Below are 27,294 nucleotides of genomic sequence, written 5' to 3'. Positions count from 1 at the left end.
AAACACTGAATTTTTACTAATTACAAATTTACTTTTTCTCATCATTAAATTTAGATATCACCTGTGGCACTTGCGACTAATATTGTCCTTTCTAGATTGTGTAACTATGTAGGATGTTCAATTCTCACCAAGGGAAACTTGTTTGTGCATCTGGGGGGGGGGGTTATAGTAATAGGCAAGTTAATGCTTTAATGTCAAATTTGCTGTGTCTACTTCCACTGAGAAGAATACATTTAACTTTGCACACAGCTCCCTCTGCACTTTGTTTCACTTTTAAAACAAATATCTCTTCTGCAACACACTAATGAAGTTGTCTTGTCAAAAGTGAACTCTCTGCCCTTAAGAGCCAGACTTCTCTTGTGGCATGCAAACTAATATTGTGCTTTCTAGATTGTGTAACTCAATAAGTAGGAGGTTCAATCCCCATCATAGGAAACTTCTGTGTGTGGCTGCAATATCAGGTATATATAACTTCCTGACCAGATATGCTGTATCAACTTCTAGGCAGAGGAAAAATTTAACCTGGGCATGCATTCCACCATCCACATTATCCTAGTTTACCATAAACATCTTCTCTGCAACACGGTGATGAGGTCATCCTTTCAAAAGTGCACTTGTCCCAGTAAGAGTCAGACTTCTCCTGTGGTGCTTGTGACTAATATGGTGTTCTCTAGATTGTGTAACTGGTTAGGTAGGTGGTCCAAATCTGACGGTGAACTTGGGTGTCTGTGTTGTTCTAGTGTCAAGGAAATAAACTTTCAGTATCATATGTTCTGTATCCACTTCCAGTTAGGAAAAACTTTAACTTTAGACATCGCTTCCTGTGCAGTTTATCTCACTTTTAACACAAACTTCTTATCTGCAGCATAGTGATGAGTCCTGACAAAACTGCACTCTCTCCCCTTAAGAATCAGACTTGTTCTGTGGTGCTTGCAGCTAATACTGTGTTCTCTAGATTGTATAACTAGCTAGGTAAGAGGTTCAAATCTCACAGTCTAGAACTTGTATGTGTGTTTGGCTTCAATGTCAGTTATGTATAACTTCCTAAAAGTCACTTTGTGTATAAAATTCCACTCAGCAGAAGACTTTAACATAGGAGAGGATGCTCCTATCCACTTATCCCACTTTTACTTATCTTCTCTCCACCCCACTGATGAGGTCAGCATGTAAAAATTTCGCACTTTGCTCCTTCCAGCTCACAGTATTCCTGTGGTCTTGTGGCTAATTCTGTGTTGTATAGATTGTGTAAATATGTTGGGGGTTCGGATTCAGTGTTGGGTAGATAATGACAGAGTGTGAGTACAGTCATATACAGTCATGTCCATGACAATATACCTTATATAAAATTCAACTTAGGTGATATATTTTCCTTGGCAGAGGAATACCTTATCAATTTGAATTACCCCCAGGCAATATACACTTTTGGAAACATGTTTACATCATGCTATCAAAAAGAACCACTTCAGACTGGTTGTATGCATTACCTTGTGGCACTGGCTGTTGATACTGTTCTGTTTAGACTGCATAAGTACAGAGAGAGATGAGGTTTTAATCCAGCAGTGATGGACTACTGTCTGTGGGTGTTTGTCTGTCATGTTGTGTAGAGAAGGCTTGTAATGCATGTAGTATGTGTAGCTGTGTAGTGTTATTGTACAGTTCAACTGCCTTCATACATTTTTAGAACAACATCAATCCATGAATGAATGGTGATGTCATACATTTAAATATGTACTGTCACAACAGTAAAAGAACATTGTGTGTGTGGCATGTGTGATTCAGGCAGTGTGTTTACCTTGTGATCTTTGGTAGTCTGTTCAAATCCAACTCCTTTGACTCACTTGTGTCAGTATGTCTGTGAATGTCAAGGTAGGTAACAATACTGTTGGCCATCTATCTGCTGTGTACATGTAGAGATGCGGATTTCTATATCAATGATTTCTGTCCCTTTTTTCAGCCAGAAATGCTTTCTTTGATAATGATGATGCCATGGGATGATGAAGGGCTCAGGCTTTTCCTATGGACATGAGACTATGTTCTGTATGCTTGTACTTTACTAAGGCATGTATTTAAATTATCCACACACATTGTGCTTGTTTTCCATTCTCCCATCACAGTGATGACTATATTATGCACCGCATATGTCTAGATAATACCTAGCAGCAGGCAATGTTGTGACAGAAACACACATAATTACGCTATTTTAAAGAAATAACAGAAACAGATATCTCTTGCAGCAATAAAATGATGTCATGGCTTCACAGACAAAAATATGTCACACTTGTAGCATTCCAATATCATGTAACTTCTGTTGTCAAATTGTCAGGTGTTCAAAACCCACACTGGTTGACTGTAAGCTTTGTATGTCCTAATGCTGTTATGCATGAATGACATCCACAAGTGTTATAATGTGTGCAATTACAGTGGGAGAAACATCCCCCAACCTTTTTATCTCATACACATTGCAACACAATTATACGATGTAATGACTTCACATAGGTGCAGTCTCACAGCTTTGTAAAGACTTCCACCATGGTGCATGTGATTCATACACATTTGTAGTTGGTGGGCTTATGTAGCTTGCTGTTCAGTTCCAGCCGAGGGTAACGTTCCATGAATGTATTAACTTTCTGAAGCACACTACATGAAGTTATTATTCTCAGTTTCTATTTATTTATTATTAATGCAAATAAAAATATGTGCTAGTGTTGTTTACATGCTGTTATGGTGGTTTTCAGTGTATGTCTTGTGAGCACGCTCAGTATAATCCTATATTAGATGCACTCCATTTACAAATGGAGACTTTGAATTACTGCATTGTCATCAGATCTGTGTTGTCAATTGTCAGTTGTGTATTTTGATTGCTATTATATTACTGTTTATGACGCTCATATATATGAAACACATGCTTGTCAAAGTTATGTGTCAATGTAATATAACCTCTGTCTATGGTTTTCCATTGGCAAATGTTAAAACATGTCCCTTTTAACTATGCATGACATCGCTGCTGTATGGGTTATGCCTTGGTTATATAGGATAAAGTGGAGGATACATATATTCCCTGTATACACATATCATATTTAATAAATGCACTGCATACGAATGGCCCATAATGTAGCCACTGTCCTTGGTAACCTTTATCTCAACTCAGCATGTTATCAATATTAATATGAAAATGAAGTACCAAGATAGAACAAAATATCGTCGAAAAACACACAATAGTCTCAGAAACGCTAGACTTTTAATGAAGCTTTCGGGCTCTCAACCCTTCATCAGCATACATAGTTCTCATTACTTCACATTTAAATAGAGGGAACAGTTAAAAACACATGACCAAACCAACCAATAAAATTCAAAAAATCATCACATATACTTCATTGTAAAAAAGAATATTTAGGCAATATAACAATTTAAAAACAGTATTTTGCATCAAAACTTAACCTATCAACTCATCACAAAACTACAAATATACTAATATGACTTGTTATAAATTATTCATTTGTCGCTTTAATAATACAGGTTTTATGCTGGTAGCATTATTTAAACCAGGAGTGGTATCTGCCTGCAACCTTATTATCCACTCTAACTCCCTTATTTCCAAAAGGTTATTGACATCACTCCCCCCTCATACCCACTTGTACTATGTCAATGCATCTAAATTTAAAACTATGTGTATTGAATTCTAGTATATGTTTATATAAAGCATTGGTCTGTATCTGCCTATTAATTTCAGATCTATGCTCTATGATGCGATCTTTAAGCCTTCGTGTAGTCTTCCCAACATAGAACGCATGACATAATGTACATGTAGCAAGATATACCAGTTTTGTAGTGTTACAATTAGCATTACAATAGAACTGAAATTTCCTATGAGTGACCGGATGCTTAAAATAACAGTCTACTTCTAGAATATCCCCACAGCATGTGCAATTATAGCATTTATAGGTACCTAGTTTATTATATACTGGGCTTGGTTGTCTTACAAAATCCTTATAACACAACATATTCTTTAAAGCCTGATGGTTTCTATATGTAAACCTTGGTTTAGACCCTGCTAGAAGGTTAAGTTCTGGCATGGCCATCAAAATTGGCCATTTTTTTTCAATTAATTTGCATATTTGATTTGTATAACCAGAGTATGTGGTTATATACCTTATGGGTGTATCTTTTCTTATTATAGATGTAGATAACTCATATCCATCATTCACCATATCACTCAAAAATATCGGTTTATACTCATTTTTTCTACCTTGTGTCACCAATCCAATATTACAATTAATAAGGTGTTCTGCGTATCCACTTTTTATAAACTCTGTTTTCATAACTGCTATCTCATTCATGTATACTTGTTCTTCTGTTGTTAGTCTACTTACTCTGATTAACTGCGACTTCACTATGCCCTTAAATACATGTGGTGGGTGCATGCTAGTACTTTCTAAGTATCTTAATGTGTGCACATCTTTTTTATGCACCATTGTTTGTATTGTATTGTTCTTCTTATATAATTTTACATCCAAAAATACCATCTCATTTAATAAAAAGCTCATTTTGAATCTAAAGAAACTTGTTGTATTGTTAATGTATGTAACAAATTCATGAAGTTCTTCTTCCGTGCCCTCCCATATAAAAAAACAATCATCTACAAATCTGACATAACTTTTCACATGCTTACTCAGTACATTACTATAGTTTAAAATAAATTCTTTCTCCCAGTAAAACAATACCAAATTCGCAAAGGTATTAGCAACAGATGTCCCCATAGCCACTCCTGTTAATTGCTTATATGGGATATCATCAAAAATAAAGATATTGTTTGTTAATACCAGTTGTAAAAGTAAGCATATATTCTCCACTTCACATGGTTGTTTAGTCGAATTACACAATAATAATCTCCTTACTGCTTCTCACCATAATCAATGGGAATAACAGTGAATAAAGACTCTATATCCAAAGTTACAAAAATATAGTTATCAGAAACATTACTATACCATACATTTAATTTTTTCAAAAAATGTGTGCTATCTTTTATTATACTTTCGCACTTGGGTAACATATCAGCCAATATTGTTTGTAAATATTTAGATATAGGTTCAGTTATCCACCCTTTACCTGAGACTATAGGTCTCAGTGGTGGGTCATCCAGGGATTTGTGTATCTTCGGTATTCCATATATTTGTGGAATTTTAGGACATGGAGTAGAAAAATAATTAAACAAGTCTATTGAAATGTCGTTGTTCAACTGCATATCATAGATGACCATATTCACTTGTGTTATATGATTTTTAACTTCAAGGAGGGTTACTTTTTTAAATGTATTAGTATCAGAAAGAAAAATGTTGAATTTGTTCATATAATAACCTCTGTCCATAAGGACAGTCGCCCCACCCTTATCGGCCTGTTTAATAATTATATCCTTATTTTTCTTTAAATATATAAGAGCTTGATACTCATTATAAGTTAGATTATAATTCTTTATAGCATAGCACCTTTGAGAAAACAAAGACCTTAGCTCCAATTCAACAATGTTGGTGAATGCCAAAATAACAGGAGCTAGTTGAGGAATAAATAAACTGGATTTTTTACAACCAGAATTACTTGTAACAGAGTTTTTAAATATTAACCTTAACATTAAATTTCTAGCAAATAACTTCAGGTCAATAATAGCATTTACAACATTGTCCATTGCAAAGGGAATAAACTTGAGACCCTTGCTTAATACTTTGTAATGTTCATTTAAAAGAATATGTTGCGTTAGATTTACAGTACCTTCTCTTATAAATACAATTTCATTCATCTGCGTGGTACCTTGTTGCTTTTCTTTGGGCTGTTGAATTTCCTCTTTGCCCCTTGCTGTTGGAGTTGCTCTCCTATCGTAGTTACTGGACTTCCCTCGGTATGCAGTTTGTGTATTGCAACCTTTTCTGGTTGCTGCAGCCGAAAAGGTAAAAAAGCCGAGATTTCAGTCTGCCTCTTCCCTCTTGCTTCGCGTAATTGCACAGATGTTGTTGATGTGTTTGGAGTATCTAGATTAACGCTTTCTGTTGCTGGAGTCAAAAGTAACTCCACGCTAATTTCTCCTAATGGTGGATGCGGAGTAGATTCACATTCCTTCGCTTTCTCTGCCTCATGACGGTGTGGCGTTGACCTGATGACGCTAGGCGTATGCGTTCGTTGATTGGTAGGACAGCCTAATGCAGTTTGCGGTAGATTGAAGTCATCTAGCTGGTCCAGGGATTTCCTTACACCCGTAGAGGATATATTACTCTGCACTTGCTGCACTTGTTTGTTGGCCTTAAACGGTCTTTTGTATTCAGTTCTCGGCCATGAAAAAATGTGGCTGTTTTTAAAATCATCAATATCTCGTTGTAATTTCCGTTTCTTTTGCACTTCCAACCTGGTATCCAACAAATGCACTCTTTCTACAAAAGCTTGATAAATGCTATTAGAAACATCGCCCTTTAGTATTGTTAAAACATCTTTATCACATTGTTCTATCTCTGCAAGTAAAGTTTTTTCATTCTCTTCAAAGTAATCATTCATAAGCCTCATATAACTTGCACTCAGCTCTAAGTTAAGCTGCTGCCACTTAACTAAAAGTTCCTCATATGTATTGCCATATGAGGGCATTTTGAGAACACGTAGTCCTCTAGGTACAATACCTAGCTATCTAAAATGTATAATACTAAAAACTTCTTATACTAACAATTAATGTGTTTGTTCAATCGTGTTTTTAAGTTCTAAATTGTACAATTCTTAAATATGTATGAATAAATATTAAATAGATTAAAATTTTGTATGTATTTGATTATAGTATGTTCTATTGCTGTTATTAATATGCATGTATTCTTTTATTCTGTTTACTTAATATAAAAACATGTTAAATACAATATGATTTGTTCTTTAAAATACTAGAAATGGAAATATGTTCATTGATACCAGGCATATTACTGGCATTAAGCCTGAGGTACCTATAAATGCTATAATTGCACATGCTGTGGGGATATTCTAGAAGTAGACTGTTATTTTAAGCATCCGGTCACTCATAGGAAATTTCAGTTCTGTTGTAATGCTAATTGTAACACTACAAAACTGGTATATCTTGCTACATGTACATTATGTCATGCGTTCTATGTTGGGAAGACTACACGAAGGCTTAAAGATCGCATCATAGAGCATAGATCTGAAATTAATAGGCAGATACAGACCAATGCTTTATATAAACATATACTAGAATTCAATACACATAGTTTTAAATTTAGATGCATTGACATAGTACAAGTGGGTATGAGGGGGGGGGTGATGTCAATAACCTTTTGGAAATAAGGGAGTTAGAGTGGATAATAAGGTTGCAGGCAGATACCACTCCTGGTTTAAATAATGCTACCAGCATAAAACCTGTATTATTAAAGCGACAAATGAATAATTTATAACAAGTCATATTTGTATATTTGTAGTTTTGTGATGAGTTGATAGGTTAAGTTTTGATACAAAATACTGTTTTTAAATTGTTATATTGCCTAAATATTCTTTTTTACAATGAAGTATATGTGATGATTTTTTGAATTTTATTGGTTGGTTTGGTCATGTGTTTTTAACTGTTCCCTCTATTTAAATGTGAAGTAATGAGAACTATGTATGCTGATGAAGGGTTGAGAGCCCGAAAGCTTTATTAAAAGTCTAGCGTTTCTGAGACTATTGTGTGTTTTTCGATCAATATTAATATCACATTTACTCCCCTTCCTTACAATGCTTCATTGTCTCCCTCTCACATTCATTGTTATCATGTCTGTTCTTAACGTATGTGAAGAAATACTTGGAAACAGGATTATTTATTATTACCATTAATATGGATATATCCTATTGAAAAATGTTTCTTTCTGGCATCATCATGTTTGTATGCATTAACTGAGTACATTTTTTCTATTTACTCTTTCCTCGTAATTATCCCTGTACTGTTCACAATGTATTTTGTGTTAATTATCCACTTTCACATCCCTTGCATCTACATACTTAAAAGTCACTTGCCTTTGCTTTATATAAGCTGTCCAGCATGCTCCTGTAATATGCTTGCCTACAGGCAAGCATTTTTGTTTACATTATGTGCTCATGATTCTAGCAGCATTTCGTTGCCAGCACTGTGATGGCCATGAAACAGAGCCTGGAATCGTGTAAGCTTGATGAGCAGAATGCATACTCAATGAGTGCTGCTTCTTATTGCACTAATGAGCTGCTATCGTGTAGGCATTGTGTAAAGCCTACACGATTGTTAAAGAATCCCAGACAACTTATACTGAAGTATGAAAACATAGTAGAATAGTACATTATGCAAAAAAAAAATCTAAAGGGGTTGATATAATTGATCATCGAATCCTAGTGTAGTAAGTATACAGGAAAGAACTCAGATTAAACTAAGAATATTTAAGTTGGTTAATATAAAACTGAACAATGTATCCTAGTGCAGTGAATTTACATAATGCAACTTAGTACAGGACATTTAAGAAACTTACTGCTCTTACAAAGCATACTTAGTACAGGTTATTTAAAACACATGTGGAAGCAAAGTGGTCAAGACCATAACTGCAAATGCATTGTAGTGAATTCAATAAACAATCTCGAACCTGTGACATTAAATGGATGAGTTAGGAGTGATCATTTCAGATGACAAAGACAAAGTAAGAAATATAGTGCAGTTTAAAAGGGGAGGGAGGTCAAAAATATTTAGACAAGGGTGGAAAGTAGCAGAATGAAGGCAGAGGAAGTGAGTAATAGTACAGAATGAGAGCTGCAACAAATTGGATTGGGGTAGGGAAGATAAGGTGGGGAACGGCGAGGTGCAGCCTTAATAGTGGTAATACTGAGGGAGTTTGTGGAAGTATAGCAAGGTGAGATAACTAGGAAAAGTTACAACAGTATTTATAGCTTGATGTGATTACAAGATGCACACTTCATTTATCTGTTTAGCATTCCATCTATAGTTATAGCTCTATCTATATACAAGCACTACAGGAAAACACACACACACACACACACACACACACACACACACACACACACACACACACACACACACACACACACACACACACACACCACATCTATATATGTATAGTGACAACAAGTGGTGTCTGTTGTGTTATGCATTGAATAAGAAAAATACACAAACTGCAGCAAAAAGTTGGCCCTGAACAAGAAACACAAAACCAACAGAAAAGAACTGTCCAACTAACAAGGCCAAATCTAGTTTAAAAAACATAAAATGTTTAATAAATGAAATTAAATAGATGAGTTCCTATTGTATTGTCGACAGCTAAGGTTGTTGAATGCTTAAACATCAACACCTAAGCGTCAAAAGCTTACAAAAGCGAATGGCCACATAATCAAATTATTTCCTCGGGAAAGAATTTGCATGGCCATTATTGGGGATTTGCCTTTCCTCAATGTAGAGCGATCTCGGAGTTGGTATATTTAGTTAGGGGTGTGTGTGTGGGGGGGCAAAGTCCCCACTATGTTTGAGTGTGTTTGTTTATTTTGTTTATGGACAGCCACTCGAATTCTTTCCCAAGGAAAGAATTCAATTATGTGGCCATTCGCTATTGTAAGCTTTTGACGCTTAGGTGTCGATGTTTTTGGATTTGACAACCTAAGCTGTCAATGTTATGATATAGATGCAAATAGATGAGGGCTTTCAAGCATTGAGTGCTTCTTCAGATCTAAAATCACTAGCCACAAAGTAACCCTTTAAACAGAAACACACATTCCATTCAATAAAAACTGTTCAATCAGAAAATACAAAGACTGTATCAATTAAACAGCTGATGTGAGCATAATGTAGGTCTTAAAGGTACAGTCTCAGGCTGTATGCCGATTGTAGTTGTGATTTGGTGTACCTGGCAGTCTGTAGTAAATGTCCTCTCTTTTATGTGGGAAAAACTAACAGACCTTTTAAAGAAAGAATCTTGAAGCATATGGGTGATATCCAGCTTAAGAACATGATGAATACACTTATGAAACATGTGTCTATGAATCCAGGGCACACTTTTTCATTTTTGGTTTTACAGCTGGTGGAGAAGAATAAGAGAGGAGGTAACATTGTTCATAGTACTGAACTGGCTGAGATGAAATGGACTGTGAGGCTACATGCAGATAAGTCTCCTGGGCTTTATGGGACTGTACCTTTAAGACCTGTATTACGCTCTCGTCAGCTGTTTCATTGATATACTCCTTATATTTTCTGATTGGACAATTTTTATTGAATAGAATATTTGTTTCTGTTTAAAGGGTTACTTTGTAGCTTGTGATTTTAGATCTGAAGAAGAGCTCAATGATCAAAAGCGCTTATCTATTTTATTTTATTTATTGAACATTATCTAATCTTTTAAACTGGATTTGGCCATGTTAGTTGGACCGTTCTTTTTTCTTGTTATGTATTGAAAACACACACACACACACACACACACACACACACACACACACGCACACACACACACACACACACACACACACACACACACACACACACACACACACACACACACACACACACACACACAACATGTGTGGTCTGGTGTATAATACATGCAACACACAATTGATGGTCTGGTGTGTTGTACATGAAATATCTTGCACTGCAGTTTTAAGGAATGACATATGGGATGAATGACAAAGCATTAAGTCATGCATGGACAGTGTTTTCCAGTCCTACACGGCAAGATTTTTCATTTATCACACAACAACCCCCCTCCAGTTTGATTTATCCATATTTTTTCCTGTTTTTGTTTTTTTTTTCTTTTTGCATGGATTATTGTTTCATATTCACTCCAAAGAGTTAGGGAAACTGAGTGCACTGTTTACTAAGTGTCCCTGGCATTCATGGACATAGTGCACAATGGCAGCAAAGGTTCCTTTGTACTTTATCAAGTATATAACTGGGGGCTACTGTCATTCATAGGTATGAATCACAGTAGATCATGGCTGCAAACACTTCCCATCCTTGTGTTGTGAATGGTGCACAGAAACATATAGTACAGCAATACATACTAAGCTCTTCTTTGCTTGGGAAGGAAAGCAACTCTGTGTAGCATGACTGGGTACACTGCAGAGTGATGTAAGACAGCTTATTATAAATTATGCCTTACCACGTAGCTTCTTAGTAAAGCATACTGTACTTTGAAATGTCGCCTTTCAATGCTGTGCTATAGTCCACAGCCATGTCAGACTGTGTTTTATATAAAAATCATAGTTATTAGTCATGCTGGTAGATCATGGTTCATTATTCATATTATGGTAGCAAGGGGATCTGGTTCCACAAGAGCTCCCATTGGATGGAGCTCAACAGAATCAGAGTATGGGGTGCTTGGTAGCAGGTTTGCCTGTACCATAGGGGACCCCTTTTTATTAGAAATGTTTCTGCCATGCAACAGCATTGTATCCTTTGGCAAAACTGGGCACCAATGCACCTATCACATAGGTGACACCCCTTGGAATGCTGTCCATCCCCACTATACCTTTTTTAGACAATGACAGTCTTCTGAATATTCCAATATCACAAAACAGGAACTCCTTGCCTCTACTAATTTGACAAAATGACAGTAACAACCTTTTCAAAATGAAACTCAAACAACACTTACAGGATAAACAGCTCTGCTCTTTTTCCACACCAGGTTAACCCTACACTGTCTTCACCTTTCTAGACAGCGTTTCCTCCCTTTTCTCTTCTCTTGTCTTCTCTTGTCTTCTCTTCTCTTCTCTTCTCTTCTCACTTGCATGGTATTTTATAAAAGTGTCAAATTTAACCTGTGGCAGACCTTTCTGCTTTCTATTTCTCCTCTACATTTTCCTACTGTTACTGATACTCCACTTCTAAAATGCTTCCTGTCTACTTTATTCTACTTCTGTGCTTCCCTCCCATCCAGCTCCACTAACTCGCTGTCTGTTGTTTTCCTAATCTTTTCCACTCTACCTTCCCTCCTTTCTGTATCCCAAATCCACTTACTCTTAACACCTGTAGACCTAGACTCTTCCCTTCTTACCCTACTCTCTTCACAATCACTGTCTGGCTATTACCTGAGCACTCCTCCCTGATAGTAACCCTATTAAACCCTACCCCTGTTGTAGTTACTATTCCTACTGTGCTCTAAAACTGCTATGTAACTGTATATGAATGCCATTATTTTTAGAACTGATATACTGTGAAACTGATTTCTATATGTAATTGTGGAAAATTATTCAGTACAACTGCAAAACTGTAGGATTATCTCCTACCTTTGCTACTGCATGTTAATAAGCTTAATCTGTATTATGTTACCCTATTGGAAAAATCACTGTAACTTTTTGTTTCCCTCTTTGTACACTTTGTCCTTTTCATATTGAGGTGTGGAGTTTTTCTCTTTGGGCCTTCGCTAAAAAGGGATTTGCTTTTGTTGACCCAGCTGGACTATCCCACTAAACAAATGCAAATAAATAAATAAATAAATAAAAAGAATCTGACTAACATTACGGTATTGCTGCTAACTTTTATGAGCCTTAACGAAAGCTCAACTCTCCACAAGCGCTCATTACCCTGGAAAACATTAATAGGTATGCAGCATCACAGAGACCTGGTTCAAGACCAGTGGAAGCACTCCATCAGTGTATGGTTTCCATACTAGGGCGCTGGAACCATAGAGTGAGAGGGAGGGAGCACCCCCCCCCAACTTTTACAAGACCATCTTGTCTTTGTCTTGCCCCTGTGGCAGCTTCAGCAATTAAAAATAAACTCCATGGTGGTGGCAGTGTATGTGTGCTTGTGTGTGTGTGTGTGTGTGTGTGTGTGTGTGTATGTGTGTGTGTGTGTGTGTGTGTGTGTGTGTGTGTGTGTGTGTAATGCCCCACTTAGGTAGACCCGGTAGTTAGTGTTAGTCAGGCTCAAACCCTGTACCTTAGGTACAAGAAACAAGAGCCTGAATTCCCTACCCATACAACCACTTGTGATTCAGGGAGTTGAGTCCATAGCTCTCAACTATCCAGATTTTCACAGAATATCTGGCTCATACTTTTGGTCTGTTCCTCTTAAATTTGTGGTTTTCTGGCAAATCAGTGAGAACTGAATTCACTAAATACTGATAGCCCTTTACATTTCATAGTTTCATAAGTTCATAGATGTTTTCTAGGCTAACGACCACAAGGGTCTTTTTAAGCTTAGCCATGCATCCCAAATATCTGACATGTTCTGTCTGATACCCTTGATAAGTGTAAGCATGGGTCTGGGAAATGAACCATTTACAGGTTACCTGTTTGCATTAGAGACATAGGTGCCAAACCAGGGATAAATTTCCATTTTCCCATCCAATTGTCCAAGTTGCACTTGAATTGGGTTAGGGAGGAACTCTGCTTCACATAGATGGGGAGCCTGTTCCATAGACGGGGTAGTCTCTGGGATACATACCTATCTCTCCATCAGGTCCTATTTATATCATGGGCAAGGTTTAAGTCTTTAGTACAGGTAATTCTTGCACTGTTTGTTTTGTGGATATGCAGGAGGTCCATCAGAGTGGGGTCTGACAATGCCCTGTATGCCAGGCATAGATCCCCCCAAAACCCTGTGGGAGACAGAATACAGGGATAGGGCCTTGAGGCAGTCTGCATAGGGCATATTACTTATGCCCTGTATTCTTTTAGTGAGAAGCCTCTGTGGACATTCCAATTGTCAGATATGCCTGGTTAGGTACATACCAAAGGGGGCATTGTCTTCAATCATAGGTCTGATGAATGTCGAATACAGTGGAACAATGACTTCCTTGGACTTATGCCATACCTTTGTTTATATGTTGTGCAACATAGAATGATTTCCTCACCACTGTAGACACATGATGATCAAAGGCTCGATTACTATCTATGTGTGTCTCTAAGTCGCTGACTACTGGGTCAACTCTAAGGGGTGTGTTGTCAATATGATAGTTACCAGGGATGGATGACTTCTCAAAGGATACTATTATGCATTTCTTGGCATTTAGTTTTAGTCCATGGCTCTGACACTAGTTGTTTGTCTGTGTCAGCCCCTCCTGGAGAATATTTGCATCAGTGTGAGATTCAATGACAGCTCCTAATTTGCAATCATCTGCAAATTTAGTCAGCCAGAGACCACTGACATTGGCCTTGACTTCTGAGAAGTAAATGACAAAAAGGAGTGGTCCAAGGACTGATACCTGGGGGACTCCACTTGTGATTGGCCTCTTTGTAGAGGTGGACTCCCCAACTCTAACTTCCTGGGTTCTGTCTGTGACCAGTTGGCTATCCACCGGGTGACATACAGGTTTGTACCTAACCTCTTGAGTTTGTCAACAATGCCCAAGTGGGGTATTGTGTCAAATGTCTTGTCCAGGTCAAGGTAGGCAGTGTGAATGATTTTGCTCTCATCCGTTGCTTTGGTGACCTTCTCAAAGAAGTCCACCAGGTTGAGCAGGCATGATCTGCCCTTGACAAAACCAAACTGGGCTGGGTCCAGTGTCTGGATGTTTACTATATCTCTGTTGATCACCTCCATGATAATCATTTCCATGGCTTTACATATAAGACTAGTGAGTCTTATGGGTCTGTAGTCTCCAGGGTCTGTAGATGGCCCACCTTGTTGCCTTTCTCCATTCATGAGGCACAAAGCCTGTTTGGAGGCAACAGTTAAATAGTAATTCCAGAGGCCCTGATAGGTCATGTTTCATGCCATTTAGAAGGCATCCTGGGATATTGTTTTGGCCCATTGATCAGTGTTCTTGGTCTTAGAGCATTAAGGTCCCGTTCCCTAGTGATAGCAGGGGATGTTATATTTGATGGTATTTCCTAAGGGAAGGTTGAGGGGGAGAGGGGAGTAAAGTTGGAGATGAATTTATCAGCCAGGAGGTTTGCTATATCTTCTGGCTTAGTATAGGTGGCTCCATTTACAATGAGCTCTGCACATAACTGTGTATTGCCTTTGAGGTTGCAGACATAGCTAAAGAATGCTTTGTGGTTGTCCTTGGCCTGGGAGGCCAAACTTACCTCAAATCTGGCTTTTGTAGACTTTATTTGTCCTCTGAGTTGTTTGTTTAGTTTGATGAGAGTGCTTTTATCCTGCTGAGTGCTCCACATCCTAATTTTTGCCACGATTTTCTTCCTCCTGTTATACATATGATTGATTCCACCAGGATGGCTTGTTTTTTTGGGTTAGTTCTGTACTTCTTCCTGGTGGGTACAGCTGCCTCTATGCAGCTATTAACATGCTTGTACATGGTTTCTGTGAACAGTTTTGCATAGGCAGAAGTGTTCTCAGGGTTTATGGGGGCTTGAAATTTTTCCAGGTTATCACTTAGTAGCAGGAGGTTAGCCTTAGAATAGTTCCTGAATACTCTCGGTTTAGCTAGGGGTCCAGGTTTTATTTTTATTTCAAAGGAGACCATTTTGTGGTCTGACCTTAGCAGGGAAGGCAATACAGTAGGGGGTGTGCATCAGTCTCCCATATTAGTGAGGACAAAATCCAGTATGGTTGCACCCTTGGGTGGTGTATTAACTATCTGGTCCAGGGAGTTTGTGTTTACAAAATCCAGGAATCTTTGTGCATGTATGTTTGATGTCATATAAGATTTCTAGTTAATAGTGGGGTAATTAAAGTCACTCACAAATATGGTATTGGGTTGGATAGTTAGTGTTTCTAATAAGTTTAAATACATGGTATGGGTTTTCTGGATCATAGAGGGGGACCTATAGCTTGCAAGGAAGTTGCATTGGACTTTACCTATGGTGATTTGAACATGGTGCAGGTCAAGTACATTGTCCTGTTTGACCAACCTTGAAGTATATTTATTTTTGATGTAAATAGAGACACTTCCACCTTTAGTCCCTGCCTGTGAAGTAGCTGGTCTAAATATGTGGAAGGCATTATAACCTTAGACTGTTGGTGTGCTCTCTGTGACTTTAAACCACATCTCAGTGACTGCAGACATCAGCATTCTCTAGGGTAAAGACAGCTTCTAGGGAATGGAGTTTTTTTGTTTAGGCTCCTAGCATTGAGCAGTAATACCTTTAGATTTTCTTGGTTTTGATTTGCTATGTTGGAAGTACTTTCAGTCTGGCATTGCCTAAAAAGGCACTATGGGGAAGCCAATGTTTTAGCTAATATTTAAAAGCCTAGAGGAGAGAGGTACAGACCATCCCTGGCAAAGCAGCATGGTCTGTTGACCATCTCCTTCCATGTTGTCAAATATTGCACCCCCTTAGAGTGACACCAGAAACTAAGCCAATTATTAAAGACAATCGTCTTTTGTTCGTATTGTGGAATCATCCTTGGAGAAGGTAAAATACTACTCAATGCTAGGCTCATACCACCCTGAGACACATATTCCAAGAGCTCTATGATGTCTCTCTTCATATATTCTAGAGAGGTATGTCTCAGTTCATTTACTCCCATGGACTATGACTGAGTCATATTGGTAATTGTGGTCCAATGACCTTGAGTGCAAGTGTAATGTGATGGATCCTAGCCCCTGATAAGCAACTGACCATAACTTCCTCCTTACTTAGCATGGTGAGAGTGACATCAGTGTGCCTCATGATGGAGTTTCCAATGACTAGAATGTAGGATTGTGTGGTGACTTGCCTTATGGGCTTAGAGGTAGAGACTCCATGAGATGTAAACCTATGTGTTGATGTGGGTGTTGTTTTTAAAGAGTGCGTTTGGGGCTGCTGAGGATATTTCTTATGTGTACTTTGACTAGGAGGTCTTTGTGGTTTAGGAAGGTTATATGTAAATGCCTCAGTATATGTGGGTCTATATGTCTGCTTTGAATTGTGTGTGATGCATGTAACATGTGTGCTACTGACAACCTTATTGACATTAGGAATACTTTTATGTGAGTCTTTGCCTCCAGTGACATTGTGTAAATAAATCTCTCACATACCATATCAGTTTGTTTAAGAATTATTTGGTTGTCAGTAAACATGAGGCAATTTCTACATTGCCTCAGGATGCCCATATCCACCAAGCTGGTAATAGAGACAGTAGGAAAGATAATATCCATGGTAACAGACCCTTTTTTATTGATTAGACAGTCGGCATGAGAATACCAATCACTGCCAGGAGTATCCAGTGCTTGCCACTGCAAACTAGTTGTCCTGTGTGCAACTAGATATTGGAGAAATTTCAATTGTGCTTTTACAGGAAAAATGTCACTCAAGGTGTCTGAGACTGTACAGAGCACTACCAAACACTTGAGTGGAAACGAATACGTAGACCCTAAAAATATAAGGATGAAGTATTTAGGCAGATATTCTGAAGTTAGAAGCAAATCAAGCAGTACTTACTGAAAACAAAAAATTATTAGCTTGTCAAGAATGATGAAAAGAGGGGATTCGCATGAATGGCTACTTCTTGGCTACTACTAATGCTGGTCTCACCACAGCTTGACTCTGTTTTGATACAATGCTCTTTGCTTCTTCTCTCACCAGAAGCAAAATATTAGCACCAATCCCTAGAAGAGAAGCAGGCCACAGCCTGTTTGGTCATCCACAGTCTTGTCCCAGATGATGCAAGGGTCTGTAGGCTTGTAACCTTTTTCTGGTACATGCCTTGAATAGCAACCAGGCCATTCAGGTACGTTAACCACAGCCACTCACTCTCCAACCAGAAACAGTCAGGAATCAATGCACTCTGCTTCTAATCTTACCAGGGTCAAAATATAAGCACAGATTCCAAGCTGTCACCTATAAAGCAGTTATTAGGCTTTCTGGTGATCAGCAGTCTCCAGGAAATAATGTCACTGTACTGTACTCCTTCTCCCACCAGGAGAAAACAGAAGCACTAATCCCAAGATGATTACTGAGAGGAAGAATGAGGGCTCTCCAATAACTGGTGATCTTGCAATAGATGCTTAAAGGTAAGGTGAAAAAAATGGTTTATCCTGAACACTGCAGTGTGCACTAAGCAGTTACATATGGAAGTGGGTAACTTAGGTTTTAGCTGTCTAAAAAGTTAAGTTTTAGTGAAAAGCCACTATTTTTAAAACAGCAAGATAGACTGAAAGGGGTGGGCACTTTTGTATTCTGGCACTATGAAATACAGTAGGATGGCCAATAAATTTAAATAGCTGAAGGGGAGTGATTTCGCAAAATTATAATGTTGTGCTTACTCACACCAGCCAGTAAAAGGAGAGAGGAAACAAGTTATATGGTCAAATTAACATATGGGGCAGGCAAGTAGAGAGACAGTGGTGTTTAAGAATACAATAGTAACAGGGGGGGAGGATGGGAAAAATTCTGTCTGACTCACAAGAGACAGAGCTCTGGTCTCTTTTCAAGTTGTAGTATGTAGTTAAAAGCAGAAAACTAGTAAAACACAGTGTAAAGAAAACAAATCACAGAATACAAAGTAAAAAAATGCAATAAAGTAATTAAAAATACAAGAAATAAAAAGCAAACTAACCTTTCCCTCGCAGAAAGCTGTGGCAGAGTCTGGGTGAGTCTTTCCAGTAAAGCCTTTCTATCTTTCAGGAAAAACACTTCAACACAAAACAGTTTATTTTAGCAACTTTCTAAGATTATACAAGCAATGTTTAAAATGTATCCCTGGTTTTGTCCTTTGCCCTACCCCCCCAAAAATAAATGTTGGCTTTTTCCAGATTTGTTGTGCTACAAAGTTGAGAGATTTAGTTGAGTGTCAAGTGGATTTTACAAGGAGCTGAGAGCTTCAGGTGAAGAGGAGTTTAGTACTGTTTGCACCAAGGCTATTTGTATTGTTAGTAGCACAAAAGGTACTAAACTTGCTTTTGATGCAGAAGGCTGTGGGTTATACTCTCACAGTATGCAGATGGATCGCTGATACTGTACTGTGTTGTACTTTAAAAGGGAGTGGATGCTGCAGTCCTGTGAATGTTCTCCTTTGGAGGAGTTACCTAGTAACTATGAACCTCTTATCAGTTTGCCATCCAGTCCCTATTGCAAAATTACTAACTTATCATTTTGTTAATGTAACATAGGCAATTTATTCTTCATGGGCAACAGGCAATTTATTTGTAGCTGAAACAATGAAATATAAAGTTGTTGGCTAGCAGCAACTTCTTCATTAATTACAGATCCCTTTAATGTGGAATTATTTAGATGACTTTACTTCTGCAGAGATTTTGGATATTTACTGATATTGGTGGATTGCAATGACATACATTTGAGTGGCCTTTTATGGTTGAAATTTTCTGAAATGGGTAGTTTTGTCATTATTGGTTCATACATTTTGTTTCATTGCTTACTAGAAGACTGTCCAGTCCCATGCAACAACCTATGTTGTGGTAGTAAATAGTTTTAAAAAATTGCCCTTTTTGGATCACTAAGTGCCCCTCGCACCATCTGCCCCCACCCCCCCACCCCCCAGCCTTCAACAGCTTCCAGCGCCTCTGTTTCAATACCTACCATATGTTCGGGCCTACCACATTAGACAAGGATATTAAAGGTGGTGGTGTCTCCAGATTTAAAAAAAAAAAAAAACTCCAGACTTATTAGACATGATAATGATTTGGAACTCCTCCATGTCTAACTTGCTATTAATAAAACCCTTTATCATATTATATCATATCATATCATATCATATCATAGTTAACTATAGGATATCCTCTATGTCCCCTTGGCTCACATTTCCTACCTAAGTAGTATGGAGTCCTTGTGTATAAAACCAAACACCATTTTCCTAGGAAACTTCAGTAACTCCTACATAAATTGGGAGACATACATCCTCAAATGTTGATGCTCAGAGATTTCTAGACTTTATTAATACAAACTTTCTGGACAGTTAGTTTGTACCCCAACAGGTCTTGGAATTATTTTTTGCTGATACAGGGAAGATTTAATCCCTTGCAACTGTAATTTCCTCCCTGCTTAAATCAGACCACAAATCATTCACATTCACCACAAAATTGAAGCCTGATGCAACTTGCAATAATTCAGTATTCAGAGATTATGCAAAGGCTAATCTACTAACACTTAGTGATGACTTGGCTAAATTCAAAAGCCCCTTCCATTCTGATGATCTTATTAATTATGCAGAATCATTTACTGCTAGTTTCTATGCATATGTAAATAGCTCACAGCCACACAGCCTTGCTAGAAATAAACACAATGCCAAATTCAAAAATAAACCAATGTGATAGAACCCTAATATAATCAGGGTTTATAATAAAAAAAGAAATGTATTGTACATGCAAATAAATTTAACTCTCAAGATACCAAAAACACTCTTGCTAAACTAAACAGGGAATTCTGGACCCTGAACAAATCCAAATAAGAGGGAAAAATAGCCACCCAGGTGAATGACCAAAAAGCTGTATGTAATTATGTTAGAATCCTCAGAAACAGTGTCCAGCCCTGTACAGAAATATTAGTAAATAAATCAGATTCCTACCATTTCATTGATCAAACAAATGATCAAACCCTAAAAACAACTCCCAAAAGGTTGAACTCCCCAACATTGAAAAATCTCTAAAACAACTTAAACAATGTTTACATGGGGGGTAGCACAAGCTGTGTGTTTTCACAGATTTTTTTTATTATTTGCATTTTTATCCAAAGCTAGTGTTAGCACATTTTTGTTTCTGTTCAAATGTAATTTGGATGAATGGATCACAAATCATAAATTTGCAAATTGTTTACTACCATTGTCCCTCTTGGATACAGGCAACATGAACATGTCTCAATATATCTTTGTTCTGACCATCTTTGAGTTATTTATGCATAAAATATAAGGGCTAAAAACTACCATGGGAATGTAAAACTAGGCTTCTTAAGATACTCACATTTCAACAGCATAGTAAATACTTATGCACTTATGAACCTATGACTCAGATGTTAGAGATCTGGGTACCTTCTTTGACAATCAGCTATCCTTTAATCCCTATATATATATATATATATATATATATACACTGTTGTTAGGAAATCCTTTTACCTAGCCAGACTATTCTTCATGAATATTTCTATCAGATTTAAGGAAGTTATCATCCCTCTCTAATCCTCCTTCATCAGTCCCTAACAGCGTATAGTGGCCCCTTTGGTGCATACTTGTCTGAGTATATGACCCAGCTTGAGAGATCACAGTGTGTCAACACTAAGATAATCGAGGATCTTCCCTGACCTATGCAGACCATCTTAACTTGCTTTGTCTTTTGCGTTTAATACTGGCTCTTGAGCGGTAACCTCTGTTTAGCGTATTCAGCATTGAAGGAAACAGTTTTCTATGACCTGCTGCACATCCATAAAACTAATAACATCATAAACACTCACTCAAGAGATCTTAATGTCTGACAAAACATAAATAGGAGGTTGCTGGTGAGATAGATATATATCCCAGAAAAATCCCTCTTTTATAGAATAAAACAAATTATCTCCCTGACCCTCTTTAAGTATAGCCTGGATGAATGGATGGGAAATTGTAAATGCACTCCTAATCTGGCCCCTCAAGCTCTCATTGAAAGGGCTCAAAACTAAGTATAAAATTGTTATGTCAATGGGTACCTATGTCAGGGGATATTATGGTTACTAATGGTCCTCTGATCTATAGCTTAGTATTAACCTATGAACTAACAGAGGTGCGCTTGTATTGGCTTTGACAGTGATAATATGCTGCTCAGTAGTGTCTGCTTATCAATATACTAGTGGGAGAAGAGGAAATGCTACACCCTCAAATGGTACACCACCCATTTGTATGCATGAGGACTCCCATAGTCTACTCTGCTGGGACCAGTATATGCAATGGTAGTGCATTATTTATGAAATGTATCTGACTGGGGAGTATTTATTAGCACGGGAAAATGGTGCTTGGGATGCTCTGTCATAATGCAATGGGTCAGTACCATACACAAGGTATATGTCATTATGCAATGCTTTTTATGAATTGCAGTGGGCATTTACATGCCATTCTTTGATGCATGAGCCCTGATCCATACTGTATACTGTCTAAGACAGCACCCTAGGGCTTTAGGTAATTTTTATGAATGAGCTGTGTTACTGGTACCCTGGTTCTGTAATAAGCTGTAAATGTTTTACTTTAATAGTGTCGGGTAATTTTATAGCATTAGTGGTGTTCATTTTGAGTTTAGTTATGTTTTAGGTAGTTTAGTTTTGGTATATATTTACAAATTCACATCTGATTTGCCATTATGCTGCTTTCTGACAGGTTAATGGTGTTTTATTTCATCTTTCATTTTATTTACTTTTAATGTTAAATTTAATTTCTGTGAAATTTATTTAGATGAATTGTGTATATTTTGTGTGTGCAGTGTACAAAGTTACATATAGTAATAGGTATAGATATAGATATATTGAAAATATGTATGTGTTTTGTGTATATCTTTTCATATACCATGTTAACCAACGTACTCGTATTTCAGTAATATCATTATTTATATCCAAAAGCAGGTATGACGTATAACATTTCCTGTCTCAAGGACTGTATATTTTGTCAAATCATACCATCTTCATCTGCCTGAAGTAGGATTTCCTTAAGCATTCTCGCTTCACCTGTCTGACTTGAATGTCTTGTCTGACAGCTACAAATAGAATTTGTAATCTGTGAAGTATCTTGATTCATTCTTAAAATTTCTATTCACCTCTCACTGTTTACTTTTTCGTTACTTTTCATACAACATATTCTTTGTACCATGTTCAGTTCTTTCCTTTTTGGCTGAGTGGTTCAGAAAAAAAAAAAAGGCAAAACAAAAATAGTATTAATTGTGCTTTGTAAGTAAGATGTTTCTTACAGATAGAAAAACAGATTTGGCTGCAGTTATTATACTGTAGTTTGCTATTTTTATGATAACCTTACATTGTCATACTTTATTGAACCATATTACTTATGTGGACATTTTCATTTTAAATGTAATATTTTAAGAGTTTTTCAGGTGCAAAGGATTACACATCAGGATTACACAATGTCTTTGAAAAATTGCAAGTGCCAAAAGCATCCAGATGAAGTACACACAGCAATGAAGAAAGCATGCAGTCTTCTAGACAGAAACCAGACATCAGCCTTGAAAACTGCACCCTCAGTTGATTTGCAGCATGCTTTTCACTGGTAGTCTTTTTAAATTGTGTCTATCTCCTCAGTTACAGCTTACTCCTATATTAATTAATGCCAGCTTCCCTTTAAGTAAGTGCAATGACTGATTTTGATCTATTGATTATATTACTTCCAAATGAAGTTACATGTCCTTGTTGGCTCCATAGGGCCTTTTAAAGAAGTCAAAGGTACATAAACTGTGATCTGGCTAGGACTGTTTCTTTTTTCTTTTTTTTACTACATTAACCACAACAATCTGTCAATATCTTTATTTAGAAACCTACTTAGGTGTTTACCAGTAGTGTAGTTTTAGAAAAAGGAATGTGGTACTTCTCCAGTTTCCAGTCTTGTGTTTCAGATACTACATTTCTTCTGCTTAACCACACTACTGGTAGTAATGGACTGCAAGACGTCTAATTGTTATACTACAACAACTAAAATAATGATACAAGATAATAAAAGTTACTAGGATTGCTACTTCTTTCTTTCTTAATATTAGTACACCACATCAAACCAGATTTATTTTATATTGCAATTTAGATAGCTGCGTATTACCTTGTACCCCTACTTGATAATTAATTTGCATATGGAAACTAAAATAAAGGTTTAACAGCAAGTTAGCTCTGCCCTGTCATATCAAACAATACCTCAGTTCATAAGTCAGGTCTGCAGTGAAAGTGGCAAATTGTTGACAGCATGGGAATAGTCTTCATTTATTTAGCCCTGTTTTTGTAGGATCTATTTTAGCTAGTCAAAGTGTCAAAAGAGTGAATACTCTCTCATTGACTGCTAATATGCGAAAACACACAATGCTGAACATACGGAACAGCGATTTTTTTTTTCCAGGGGAAAAAAATCACTGCTCCAAAAAACCCTCCCCAAAAAACAAAAAAACAAAACAAAAAAAAACAAATCCCCTCACATCCCCCTTACTTAAATATACCAACCCCGAGATCACACCAGAGTGGAGGAAACAGCAAAGTCCTGACAATGGCCCACCGATTTTTTTTCTCTGGGAAAAAAATCGCTGTTTTGGCCAGTCGACATTCTGTGTTTTCGCATATTAGCAGTCGATGAAAGAGCGTTTGCTCTTTTGACACTTCGACTAGCTAATATAGACCCATTTTTGTACAGATAGGTTTCACACTACAGTACTATTTATTTCCACACAACAAGAAAGAATAGAAGTAACATGATGTAGTAAATTGTGAAGACACAAGGTAATAAGAGGAGTTATAATGGAATGTTACTCATTGTAACATACAGTACTTACATATAACACAGAAGGAAAACATTCTGTCCACTGTAGTGTCATGTCTGTTAGCAATATAACAGCATATCAGCCCCCTCAGTATGGGTAGAAAATTCTCTCTTTACAGGGAATAAAAATATTACTTTAGACAGGCTGATAAGGACATAAGCCAAGTAGTGGAGGCCAAAAGGTGTAGTTCAGATGAACAAAAGAAAGGTGAATGGGAGCAGATCACCTATACTGGAGGATGTAGACATGGCGGCATGTATACAAAAATTGCATTGATATTTTTGCACTCCATGTTTGGGGCTTGGGGTTTATGGATATGCCAAATGAGAAAAGCCACCCCTAATATCAAGGTGGTGCCTTGCTGTAACAATTAATTTCTTCTCTCTTTTGCTATTGATATTGAGGAATGTCACAGTAACACAGATGATGGTGGATAGTAGTAAGGCCCCAAAATGGATAGGAAGAAAATCTATCCACAGTAGATCTGTCCAAGCTTTTGGTTCTGTGAAGAATGACGGATTTCATCTGGAGGACAGTTATGATCTCTGAAGCTAATTTGACATTTAATCATTTTGCGGAATTACCTGAGGAAAAATGCCAATCTTAGATGAGAGTGGCATTTCAGAAGAGTTAAAATGACATGCATGCATTTGGAGCAAAGAGAATCACTTAAGTCTTAGTAGCATTAAGATATAGGCCAGATTCCATCAGCAGGGTTTCACCTTTGGCAAACCACTTCTGGAGCTTGGAACTGGTATCACAGAGTACTGTCAGCACATAATAATGTGGAGGCAGCAATAAACAGTGTGATTTTTGGAAGGTACATAGCAGGAGACTATACCATTAGCATAAAATGATACTGAAGAGAGAGGCCTGGTGTCATAACCATGGTATAATTGAAGAGAAATACAGAGTAAGTAGATGGAATGATCACACTTTGCTGATTGTGTTGTGTGAGGTACATAATAATGTAAAGAAATGTGTAGCAGAGTTTTAACTAGGGTGGGGCAATGGAGGTGTCTGTTCCAGGTAAAAACTGTTAAAGGGGCATGACCAGCAGGTGTCAGTGGTGTGGGAATGCAGTATCAGGATTGCTTTATGAATCCACAAGGATATCATATTTTCTTAAATGAATGACAACACTGCATTTGTAGTCATGGCAAAATACATGGTGATTTAACAGTAGCAAGCTGCTTGCTTCATTTGTAACAAGCAGCTTGTTACAGTTTCTGTGGAAAAGATTATTTTACATCTTTGGCTTTGAGAAGGACATTTTTTTGCTGGTCAACTTCAAGTTAGGGAATGCCAGTTTGGTGAACTGCACAGGATGTCAAATGACCTAGCCACAGTTCTGATATATAGAATAAGGAGAGAGATCACAGTCAGTGAGCCATTGGGCAAGAATGTTGTAAACATGCAGATAAAAGACTTTAGAAATATCTAGAAAGATGGCACAAGAACAGTAGCCTAGATGGAGCCTGAAACTTAGTTAATCACTAAAAAATGTACAAGAACAGTTTCTGTGATATGTCCATATCCAAAGTCATGTTGAAAGAACTAGAGGATGCTCTGTGCAGTAAAAAATGAACCTCCTTTGTGGAATTAAATGATGATCCAATTTTTCACTGAGTAACACATAAAGTGCAGGTGGAGCAATTTAGGAGAATGGACACAGGGTAGACAATGACATCTATTGCATTCTTTGGCAATTCACAGAAGAAATAGCAGCAATGAATTTGAAGCTGAATTAGGAGAACTACATTAGGTTTAAGGCAAGGATGAGTCATTTTGCCCTGATGATGAAGCTTAATGATGCTCTTCCAAAACTGCTTGGTTTTATGAAAGTTGGTGGATTATTAGGAGTGAAAATAAGTGCTAGAGTTGTGAGAAGCAGTCTTTTTGGGTTATTCGTTTTTTGATTCCAAACAAAACTTACAGCAGCATTTTTATCCTTGTTTTTTTTCTGTCTGTGTAGCCTGCAGACAATGGGAAGGAATTTACCCTGGGATTCAGAAACATGCATAGTGCAAATGTAGTATGCATTCTGTGGGTATAGCTCTGAATGCTATGTGGCCCAAGGTTAATTGTTAATTAAGTGGATATAATTTCACAGCCCATACTTCTGATAGTTAGAAAACCTGCTAAGCCCCGTATGAGAGTGTTAGGTTGGACCCTAATATTCTCCAGGGTGTTTAGGAATGTGGAGTGTGAGTCTTGGGACATGGTTGGGGACCTGTAACATGCTCCGACCTGAATCGCTGTCTTACCCAGTGTTAGCTACACCTGAAGTATCTCTGATGCATTATGTTGGGCTACCAGTCTGGAGGTGTGCGCATCCTTTATGAATATGGAAACACCACTGCCTTTGGAGCTTCGGTCCAAGTTCTGGGACTGAAAGGTGTGGAATGAGTTACAGCCTGGTAGTGCAGGGGTGCTTTCTGCTGCCTTGAACCAGTCTCTGTTACAGCACAAATGTCGATTTTCTTCATTTTAAAAAGTACTTCAAGCGAGTGCATTTTGAAATTTAGACTTCTAATGTTGAGCAGCATGACCCTCAGATTGCATTTGTTTGTAGCTGTTACAGTGGTAATTTGGTCTTTTGAACATCACCTAAAAAGGCTCTATAGGGGTGGCAAGAGCCTTGGCCAGTATCCAGAAGCCCAGGGATGACAGATGCTGGCCATCTCAGACAAAGCATCGATGTCTGTCAATCATGTCATCCCAGGCAGACAGATAATGGATCCCCTTAGAATGACACCAGAAACTTAACCAATTGTTGAAATCAATAATTTTCTGCTTGTACTGTGGTATTATTCTGGGTGATGGTAGGATGCTGCTCAGGGCTAGGGTCATACCCGCCTGGGCTACATAATCTGAGAGCTCCTCCATGTATCTTTTCATGTAGTCCAGGGAGGTACATCTCAGGTCATTCACATCCACATGTAAAATGACAGAGTCATATTTGTACCTGTTGTTGAGGGACATGAGTGCATGC

Source organism: Protopterus annectens, chromosome 6.part0 (genome assembly GCF_019279795.1).
Source record: "Protopterus annectens isolate FY-2018-M chromosome 6.part0, PAN1.0, whole genome shotgun sequence".
NCBI lineage: Eukaryota > Metazoa > Chordata > Ceratodontiformes > Protopteridae > Protopterus > Protopterus annectens.
The sequence above is the reverse complement of the archived record's forward strand: the minus strand, read 5'-3'. Positions refer to the sequence as shown.